The sequence below is a fragment of the Anopheles funestus genome, chromosome 3RL (assembly GCF_943734845.2).
Source record: "Anopheles funestus chromosome 3RL, idAnoFuneDA-416_04, whole genome shotgun sequence".
NCBI classification, from domain to species: Eukaryota; Metazoa; Arthropoda; class Insecta; order Diptera; family Culicidae; genus Anopheles; species Anopheles funestus.
Window position 1 is genome coordinate 30233055 of NC_064599.1, and position 12129 is coordinate 30245183.

General features: G+C 40.1%; 1 protein-coding gene across 2 annotated transcripts in view; it reads right to left on the reverse strand.

The window, feature by feature from the left end:
• LOC125767863 (uncharacterized) overlaps positions 1–12129 on the reverse strand; it is a 267326-nt gene that overhangs the window by 220379 nt on the left and 34818 nt on the right. The gene's annotated exons all lie outside the window — the stretch shown is intronic.

Here is a 12129-nt window from a genome sequence, read left to right on the forward strand (position 1 = left end):
CATCGTATCGATAATGTACCCTCCGGAAGGCCGAATATCTCGAACGGTGCATCGCGTTCCATTCGATCGATTAGGGCATGCTGAAGAAACGGGGGAATTTTATGGACATACCTTGCGTCCGTTTGGAGCAAAAGCATCTTTTTGAGGGATTTCGGTAGCTGCATTCGAACAAGGGTACAAATTCCGGAGAAAAATTTCATACAGAAGATGGCCCCACACACTGTTGGGTGCGCCTTGGGAGACTTCTGGATATCATTAATTTTGTTCCATTCGGTTGCCACCCCGATTGTTAGCACGGCTTAATGCTCTTAACCCTATTAGACGAACGGTATTTTAATGCTTTTTCTTCTGTTCAATACTATTTGGTGACAATGCAACACAAACAAGATGCGATGCTTTTCCTTGTAATTTATTGGAACGCTACTGGATGGTGATGGTTCAGACAACGCAAATGATCAACTACTAAATATAAGTTAGGTAGCAATACGAAACGATCGATATAAGTTAAGTTAGTATACGTAAGATTAGACTTAATAGAAATTATTATAATATTCGTGAGATACAACGTATCTCACGAAACTATTAAATGTATAGGTAGTAGTAAGTAAAACTGCCACGCGTCCCGTCTGGCTACAGCACTAGACGCGTAGGTTAGTCTCGTTTTGTAAGCTGGAATAAACACTATTATAATTGGCGCAGTCGACGGTTCTCACAAGTGTAATCCGAGCCCACGCACGAGGCATCTGTTGTCCCGAGTTTTCGGTCGCTGAGCGTATATCAGCCGATTTGCGGCAATAGCAGGATCGAGTGAGAAAAAGAACCTTACTAACGTTCAAAGTGTCGGATAAACGTGCTAAAGAATTCGACAGGAGGAGAAATATGGAGCCCGACGTAGGACAATTAATGGAGCAAGTGAAGTTGCTTACATTAAACCAGCAAGTGTTGATGAACAGCATAACGACATTAAATACTAATTACAACGATCCATTGCTGAAGTTGTCTATCCCTGATCCGGTTAAACACATTGCTGTTTTCGATGGGAATAAATCATTGGCAAACGCATGGCTCGTAGATACAGAAGAGACACTTAACCTCTACGAAAGCTTCGTCGGTCAGCCCATCTACGCACAAATCATCCGAACGGTGAAGAGTAAAATAAAAGGCGAAGCAAAAGAAGTGCTCGTAGCAGCGGGCAACCCGAACACATGGCCCGAAATCAAAGAGGCAATCACGACCACATATGGAAACAAGCGCGATCTAGCGACGCACATGTATTCCTTATTCTATGCTAGACAAGGAAAAAAGTCTATATCAGAGTTCTATAAGAACGTAAAATCTATTCAAACATCCATGAGGACATCGGCCGCTATGATGGACGAATACAAAGATTCGTTGCCAGCCATAGGTAACTTGCTTGACCTGCTGACATTAACGAGGTTTATCGATGGGTTGGACTGTAATTTATCCATGTATGTGCGAAGCTTCAAACCCAAAACGCTGGAGGATGCGTTGGAGATAACCGAGCAATACTCTAATGCTGCTTATCGAACAAAGCTAGAAACAGCTAAAAGCAGTAACGGAAATAATACAAACACCAGTTCAAATTTCGGTAAATATAAAAATTATGATCAAGCTTCTGGACGCTATAAATCATCAAAGCACGCCGCCGAAAGATGGAAAAATACAGATAACACGCATACAGCCTCAACAAAATCAAAGCCATCATCCGATAGGGATGTTTCGATGAAGACGCAACTTTCTAGGATGCAGATAAACGCACACAACGGAACGCATGAAAGGTACTACAAGAACCAACACGCTGAAAGGTGCCATCAGCGTGACAGCAGCGACGATGAACAAGACTGCGAAAATGCGGATGCTGTGCATGAGGTAAACTTATCTACTATTTCAAGAAACAAGTTAAAGCGGGCAGTGAATAGCAATAATTTCATACCATACGTATCAATTCACACTACAGACGGCGAACTAAAATTCTTAATTGACACCGGAGCAAATAAGAATTACATTGCACCCGAAAACGTTTGTTTAGATGAGTGTAAAGACGAAGAGGGATTACGCGTGAACAACGTTAATGGCGAACATAATCTAAACAAATCCACTTCAATTGATATATTTCAAATTAAGAAACCTTTAACTTTTTACGTATTTAAATTCCATAAATTTTTCAATGGCATTATCGGTTACGAAAGCCTAAGAGATTTGAGAGCTCGACTAAACATTAAAGAAAACACCTTGGCGGTAGGTAGAAAAACAATTAAATTGAAAAAGTATTTTTCAGAGAATTACAAATTAAATTTAAGCGAACAAAAATATCAATATATTGAGATACCCAGGAATTCTACCGGTTCGTTTTTGATCGAAGACGAAATAGCATGTAAAAATTACACAATATTACCTGGCCTATATTCAGCCGTAGCTGGAAAAGCGATCGTAGCTATCGAAAGAACGAGTAATCCGTTTTCAGCTGATATAAATTTCAATGAAGTAGAAATAGGATCGGATTATCAAACTTTAAGTAAACTACCCGAAGTGGAGTGTTGCGACCAATATTCCCTACCAACAGATCATTTGAATGAAGAAGAAAAGCAAGCCATACACGAGGTGATCAGGCTAAACAAGGAAGTTTTATATTTTGAAAACAACCCGCTAACGTTTACACACAAAATTAAGCACAAAATAAGAACTATAGATAATATACCCATTCATACGAAATCGTATAAATATCCACAAGTTTACGAGCTTGAAGTACAGCGACAGGTTAAAAAGATGTTAGAAGATGAAATAATCAGAGAATCTATATCGCCGTACACTTCCCCCGTGTGGATAGTTCCGAAAAAGGACGATTCATTAGGAAACAAACAATTTCGGTTGGTAGTAGATTACCGAAAATTGAACGAAAAAACAATTAATGATAGATATCCAATCCCCGAAATATCTGAAATACTAGATAAACTAGGAAGAACTTGTTACTTTTCGACCATCGATTTAGTTTCGGGATTTCACCAGATCCAGTTAGCGGAGGAAGATATCGAGAAAACTGCGTTTTCAGTAACATCAGGGAAATATGAATTCACACGCATGCCGTTCGGTTTAAAAAACGCGCCAGCAACTTTCCAACGCGTAATGGACTGTATTCTTAGGGAGGAAATAGGAAATTGCTGTTTTGTCTACATGGATGACATTATTATATTTTCAAGTTCATTGCAAGATCACAAAAGGGATTTAATGAAAATATTTAAAAAACTCAGCGATGCGAACTTGAAAATCCAATTAAGTAAATGCAACTTCTTTCGCAAGGAAGTAGATTTTTTGGGTCATACAGTTACAGAAGACGGTGTTAAACCTAATAGTAGTAAAATTGATGTTATAAAAAACTGGCCAACCCCTAAAACAGAAAAAGAATTACGTCAGTTCCTCGGTACTATAGGATATTACAGGAAATTCATTAAGGACTTTGCAAAATTAGTTAAGCCGTTAACAGCATTATTACGAAAAGACGTTGAATTCGAAATAACACCAGAGATAACTGCATGCTTCGACAAATGTAAACGATTGTTAACAATGGAACCAATACTTATTTATCCCGATTTTTCTAAGGATTTCATACTTACAACCGACGCAAGCGATTTCGCAATAGGAGCTGTCCTATCGCAAGGTACTTTGCAAAGTGATAGGCCCGTCGCATACGCATCTCGCACACTAAATAAGACAGAGGAGAAATATTCTACCACCGAGAAAGAATTGCTTGCGATGGTTTGGGCTGTAAAGCATTTTCGGCCGTACCTTTATGGAAGGCATTTCAAACTTGTGACCGATCACCAACCATTAACCTACTCACTTACGAATTCAAACCAGAGAATAGTTAGGGGAAAGTTAGTATTAGAGGAATACGATTACGATTTGGTATATAAACCAGGAAGAAACAACGTCATCGCAGACGCATTATCGAGAATAAGGCCGAATGAAGCGAATTTCAACAATCAAGCACCAAGTTCAAATAGTAATAGTACAAGCTCAGTTTTAGTGCAAATCCCGAACTCTTATACGACAAGCGATTGTGAAACTGTACATTCCGCAGATACTAGTGATGACTTTTTCATTCCTTGTACGGAAAAACCAATCAATTCATTTAAAACGCAAATAATTATTAAAATAGATGATTCAGTCAGCTTCACCTCCGAGCAAATGTTTCCTAAGTATTACAGGTTCACTTATTGCAAACCACATTATGAAGAACAGGATATAATTAACATATTTAAGAACCAACTAAATCCTAAAGTGATCAATTGTATCAAATTACCTGTCTCTATAATACAATTAGTTCAGGAAACATATAAAAAGTTAGACATTGATAAATCATTCAAAATAGTTATTTCTAACACATTATTGGAAGATATTCAAGACGAGGCAGAGCAAGATAGAATCATACGGGCGACACACGAGGAAGCACATAGGGGAGTTAACGAAAACAAATTACAAATTTATCAACATTATTTTTTCCCTCGCCTAGAAACCAAGCTCAAGACTTTTATCCAATCCTGCAACAAATGCAAACTAAGCAAATACGACCGAAATCCACCTAAACTCATTCGGAAAAGTTTTTTTGGCGCGGCACCATTTGATAGGATTCACATAGATATTTTCTTTCTGAAGAAAACAAAATGGCTAACGATTGTCGACTCATTTTCGAAATTTGCAAATACAATCCCAATACAGACAAGAACAATAGTAGATTTAAAAACAGCTGTTACAGAGCATATTCGCCAATTCGGACGTCCATCGACAATCGTATGCGATCAAGAGCCGTCATTTACATCAATTGATTTTGTCGGATTTCTAAATGACTTAGGCATAGAAATTCACTACGCGAGCTGTTCAAGTTCTAACGGAACAGTGGAAAGGTTCCACTCAACATTAATCGAACTATACCGTACTTTAAAAGATAAATACAGGACTTTTACTCTAGAACAACAAATCAATATAATAACAGATATTTACAACAATACTTTCCATTCGGTAACAAAATGTAAACCTCGTTCAATAATATTTAATACGCGTAATATAACGAATACCGAGGAGATTGAAGAAAATTTTGAAAAATTACGAAGCGTGGTACAACATAGGCTAAATAAGAACAAAGAGAAATACGAGCATAAATACCAGCATTTAGAAAAACCCAAGAAACTCATTCAAAATGAATCCGTATTCATAAAATCATCGCAAAGACTCACAAAGGATCGTGATCCGTTTAAACTATCTAGAGTAAAAAAGGATAATGAATTAACATTTAAAGATAATTACAATATAAAAATACACAAGAAAAGAATTAAGAGCTGAATAACAAAGAAAATAACTTAAAATTAACGGAAACGAGAACCGAAAAGATGCTAAGCGTGATACGAATTGCATCAAAGACCGATAAATTGCATTGGATTCATAAATTACAGGCCGAGGACGTCCTTTTTCTACCCCGGGGAGGAGTTAGGTAGCAATACGAAACGATCGATATAAGTTAAGTTAGTATACGTAAGATTAGACTTAATAGAAATTATTATAATATTCGTGAGATACAACGTATCTCACGAAACTATTAAATGTATAGGTAGTAGTAAGTAAAACTGCCACGCGTCCCGTCTGGCTACAGCACTAGACGCGTAGGTTAGTCTCGTTTTGTAAGCTGGAATAAACACTATTATAATTTATATATATGTGAATGAGTTAAATTTTTATTTTTAAACACATATATTGAATATCAATACCCACACAGCGCAAAATATCATTCGATCGTCATAAAGTTGTAGCAACCGTATCGAAAGAATAAATCCTGAATAATTGCAATCCAAAACCATAAACCCCTTTGGCGTTTTTCATCCACAAACAAAAGGGTTCCTATTGCTTCCATTCTGCAATGTGCGGTTGATCTTTATCAGCCACCATTTTGCCATCTAGCAGCGTACACCCAGTTTGGGGCCCAGTTATGCATTTATGCACGATTCACTTTCACTGCAAGCGAAAGCTACCGTACACATCGCGATCTTCCCTGTGGGCCTTCGGCTGCTGCATCCTACCGAAACATCGATAGTATAAATAGCAAGAAAAAAAACAGGGGAAGGATGAAAAAGGGGAGAAGGGAAATCTCAGACCCCGGCTCGACTTCGTATTTCGACACCCAATAACCTTAGAATCAAATAAGTCACACGGTGTCTACCATTCGTGAAAGACAAAATAAGAAAAAAAAATCGATATCGCATCCTTCCCCAACTTTAGCCAGGGTAGTAGTAGCCCATCGACAAGGGGCAAACGCTTAGCATCGCTTTGAAGGAAACGCCCGCTAAACGCCCCAAAAAAATCGCACAACTAGATAAAACACCTCTCGGTTCGCTACCTCGTCGGTGAACGCACTCGTATGAGGAGTAAAATGAAGAAGGGCCTCCTAAGGGAGGCTTAGGAGGAGACTCTACGGTTACGCCAAATGCACGACAAACGGACTCCCCAAAGCTAGCAAAATATACACCGGTCGAATGGATTGGATGGAAATCGTGTAACCGGGGTCACCATATGCTTGAACCAAACCGATGCTGCCATCCGTAGACCACCGTAGGCCATCGAGCGTCGGGGTTCGTCGCTTGCCGTCGCGACGAGTCGTTCGTTCGTGCTACCTCCGGGTTTGTTTAATTGTACGAAACGAAACATAAACCATGCATCGTCTGGACAGTGGTCCATATGCTCCTGGGAGAGGAAATAGTCACTTCTCGAACGTGTCAATAGTAAGAATAACAAGAAAGCAACCTTTTCCAAGCAGAACTACTGCACTATCGGGACGGGGTTTTGCGTTTTCTTTGCATACACTTCCGCACTGCTGTTTTTGTTAGGGTAAAATTCGATATTTGCTTTTTTGTCACCCACCATGCCTTAATTGGTAAAGGCTTTTATTCATAAATAATATAATTAATTACACCACCGCTCCTAACCACATGCATATCAACATGACGCCAACTACGGACAATGATATATTGAAGCCTCACTTCACTAGATTAGCTCATAAATGGATGCGAGCCTCACTATGACATCAGCAAAATATCCTCACTAAGCAGTGGAACGTGTGGCCGTACCCACTTGGTCATCCCTCCAGTTTTACTATCGCGCATTCGAACACAAAAAAACGGCAATAAAATGCGAGCATAAGCCATCGCTGACCGTATCGGACACGGTACGGTCTGCTGCGTCGCGTTGTGCCCGTGGCTAACTATCAGATAATTTTATTGGCCACATATGAATATATTTAAATTCAATTAACAAATCCAACACCACCAAACCGGCAGCTGACCCGGGCAGGGCAGCGTGAAATTGCCCAAGTGTCAACCGCCTGGCAGCACCATCGGTAATCGGTGGTTTTGCATGCGGTGCGGAAAGTGAATTTTAATGGTACTTTGTAGGTTTATCTGTAGGGCCTCCCGACAATAACGGGTAAGCATGCATGTTTGCCAGTGTGGCAGCTTGACCAGTTGACGTGTGTACACCCTGCGCTAAGGGAACAGGAACGGAAGTTTTGTCGATCTCATCCAAAACACCCATTGATAAGCGCTGTACGAGTGGTGCACTGGCGGTTGATTTATGCATCCACGACAAGATCAATGATGGCGCGTGCAGGGGCGCCTGACGCACGCGTTAAAGTTCGCACGTCTGTCCGCGCTACTATGTTGCGCATCCACCTTGAATAGGTGTGTATATTGTGCATATCATTCAGGCCATCAGTTATGCTTTTACAAAAGGCTTCAAGTTTAAAATTACTTACTCTTAAAAATGATTGCACAACGTACCTGTATTAATTGAGACTAGCTTCATTAATTGAAGATAAAAATAAGCCCCTAAATGTAGGCAATATTTCTACATTTCAAACATAATATAATAAAAAAGGACTTCCGTATCGATTTGGAACTGTTTTACATTAGTTATTAATTTATTCTAAATATTTAAACATAATATTATGCAATATATTCGACTAAAATCTATTATGCAATAAATTCGACTAAAATCACCACCGAGCTGCCCCTAACTAAAATCTTGAATGCATTACCAATGTTTGTAAAACGAGAATTAATCACTTGCTAAATTAAATCATTCCTAAGTTTTGTTAGGGATTTCTGCAGCGTCTACAAAAGCTAAACATTTTATTCTCTTTCAATTATTTCTGTAATGATACAATTTATAAAAATGGATCCGTGATTCAAACATAGCTAATTATCTCGTCTTATCCACACACCGTAACTTCCGAACGTTCCGAAACAAGTTGTAAACCAATTTACAATTTTCTTCTCAATTCCACAACACATTTCCATGGACAAGGCGTAAACCAGTGAACCCCTGGCAACCATCACCGGTAGACGTGAATTAAAGCGCAATGTCACACTACCCTTTTGCCAAATACTATTCAAAACCGAAAGTCACCACAGGCCATGGAACGATAGCAGCCTAATGCACCATAGAACCGTACACCGTTTGACACCCAGCGCTCGACGTATCAGTGTCGTGACATTGAAAGTCAACACTAACGGCAGGAAGCTGGTCGAGAGCGCTGGGGAACGCTCTAGTTGCGCTTAGCGAACCTGCATAAGCTTATTTTGCAAAACTGCACCGCGACCGTTAGTTGCATCTTTTGCCAGGACGACCAGCAAACGAATCAGGCGGGATAAGCCTGGCAGGACGCGTACATGGGCTGACGCGTTTTCACCGCCGTCGCTTGATGAGTCACGTTTTACATAAGTGATAGGCAGCGCGCGTATTGATCGGTGGAGCAACTTTCGTAATTAGATGATTTCACCTTCAAACTAGCGACAGCGAACTGATCGCAAGTGGATGTAACTGCAAATGTAAGCAGGACGGAAACGGTTCACCCAATCTTGGTTGTAGTAGGTGGAGAGTGCCTTTGCATTGGGAAACATTCAGCGCATTGGAACCTGCTAGGATTGAAACAAGATTAAACAAGGTTGATGTGGAACGGTTTTACATCATTCCGGAGTAGTTTTTTTTCTTCCAAATCTTGCAAAGAGATATCACGTGTTTGTGTCATTAAGAAACTGTAGTATGGTGAAAGTAAAAGTAATATGATCCAACTTAGCTATTGGATGCATTCAAACTTATACTTTGCATAGGTCGCATTGAATATAATAGCATTGACAGATTAATCGATTTTTTATGAAAATTTATGCTTCACAATTTACACCTCTTAAGCATCAATATTGTTTGCATAACAAAAAAATTATTCATGTCCCGAATATCATCATAAAAATAATTAATATGGTTTTCATAAAGACGGCAACATCAATTTAAAATATTTATGCATAAACCATCTTTCTGGCTTGTAAGTATGCGAGATTATTATTGAAAGTGCCGCGAGGAAGTAGGAAATTTGACACCATAACGCCATTTTTATCTTACATTCAAACTGATGATATTATTCTAAATTGATTGTTTTTATTTTAAAGAATTTTAAATTTCTCACATTCCATCGAATGCCACCGTGCAGCTTGGAAATCCTTGAATCTTTGAACTTGAATTTCCGTACAGCCGTGGAAGCCGTAGCCTCTAAATGTTGCCTCTAAATGTCCACTGTTTTTGACAGCGTGCATCAATTTTTGTCTCATAGCCACAAATTTTTGTCGCGTATCCATGAATTTTTGCTTCAAATTAAAACAAAACACGTGCTTGAGTTGAATGTAAAAATAGTCCTTGAACTATTTAGAACTGTTTAAATAAAAATGAAGAACGATGTTGATATTTAAAAATACTGTGAAATATCCTGTAAAATTAATAAAAAAATGTAATATTGATTAAATATTGAATAAATAACTCAAATTGCCCAAGTTCGACAAAAACAAACATAATTTTGTTTTGCAACGATGTCATTCAAATGATATGTTCCTATTGCCCGGATAAGAAAACATTTGGAGCGAGTCTCAATGAGCATACGAGTAATCAGAATTCTACTGTAATTGTTAAATTTACCTCAATTCTTTTTCACATGGTAGAGAATCATGGTACGTATTTTTATGTTACATGAAAATATAGACAAAACATGTATTAAATCACCAGCTAATGATAACACTCATCACTAATAAACTCCTAATAAACTGCTAAAAACGCGCCAAAAGTACAGATTTCTCCTTTTAAAAGCCCTCTTTGTGTAACACATCTTAAACTCTCCTGTACATTATTCACTTCAAGCTTTTCCTAGCGAAAGCAACTCACCACCAGTGCCCGTAGCACTACTTCTCAACCCTACCTACCCGTCACCTACTACAAAACTCAATTACAATTTTCATAAAATAAAAACCACACTTTATGGTGGAAATAGTAATGAATGCAATTTGCATCCTGCTTCTTCATTTGATTCCCTTTCGCTTGGTTTTGCACCGGCAGAGCATCACTCTACATCCTCCATTTTTTTTGGCCCATTACGAAGCAAACGCCCTTCTGGCCCGAAATTATCCGTTGGCTTGTGTTTTAATCGAATTTATTGGTTGATTTCACTGTTTCACATGCTCATCTGTTTTTGTTTAATTTCCTTCACTTAATCCCTTTTGCTTACGCGTGTGCTTTGTGTTGTGCGTTTCGCGCGGACGCTTTAACGCACTTGCACTGAGTATTGCAAACCCACTCACCTACTTTCCCTTTTGGGGGTGCTGTACGGTACCTCCCAAATGCCCCCGCACGACCTACTGACTGCCCACCCTGTGCGCATCCTCGATATAAAAGCCAATCGTGGTAGCATAATTTATTTATTTTCATTTTTCATCAACCCGCCACATAAACGCACCGGATGAATTCGGACGGATCGGCACCGTACTTGTGTGGTTGTTGTGGGGAGATATAAGTCAATGTCAACTGCGTCGTCGATGTGATAAACGTAGCATAATTGCATGTGTACGTACCGTTTCGTCTATTGATACCATTCAGCGGGCGCCACAGACGACTGCAAAAGTCTTGTGTGCAGTTCCTTCTCGAGGTTGGAACGAAAAATGATTACACCATCCATACATGCTTCTACTCCACACATTCAGTGATTGTTTGGTGCGTAATTTATCGACCAACAAACGGTGTGTGCACCTTTAATGCGAACCTTTTTGCCGTTACGAAGGCTGTATCGAACGGCCAAGTCGGTAAACATCGGGCAGTGGTAACATTGATTGAATTTTCTCCCATTCACACAACTCCGCCCGTTGTACGAGGGAGCTGCGTACCGCGGAGCCATGGCTGCCACCGTTTTCACTTTCATTTGCCAAGTGACACTTTGCCGATCGATCGATAGATGCAGTGAAAATTATGCGTTCCCCAAACATTAAAACCAAACGGGACAAAACCGCACGACCGGGGCGCCAATCACTCCGATCGGCTAGACCGATCGGCAATGATCGATACGACTAAGGAACATAAAATTCCAATGCGAAACCGTCTCTATCTCTCTCGCTCGCCATGATCGCGCGGAAACCTTTTCTGTTAGTGCCGATGCTAATCTTCTCCCAATTCTCCACCCTGCAAACCGTCGCTAAAACCCCCCCTATTCCGATCCACCGTACAGTGATTTTCAACCTCACTGACGGTAGGCCACCGTCACTCGGGCAACCAAACCAAACTGCGATCCGATCGTCCATCACTTTCGATCGGGTCTGCCACGCAGCACGCAGATTTTCAGGACTTTCGATTTCGATCGATTCCGATCGAATCGAAGGGAGCCGTCAACGATGCGCAAAACGCTAAACTAACCACCAGCGTGTGCGCGCGCTGATTGGATTGTCGGCGATCCCTTTCAATTTTTTGTTCCTTTACTCTTTCAAAAAGGTTCCAAAAGGGTACGGTGCGGGATAAGGAAACGGCAAAGCATGCGATGGGAAGCGTGGATGCCCTCTGCTAGCTTTGGGAAACGATTCCACCCCGGTTCCCTTTCGGATCGCTCACGGTTTAAAGTAGCTTCCCGATCGATTGGACCGGCGGCGCCATTTCGACTAACAAATCATATATGGTAATAATGATTTGAATTGCGTTTTGTGTGCACCTTTCAGCCGTTTGCTCACTGCTCACTCGGAATTCTGCTCCGACTCGTACGAGTCG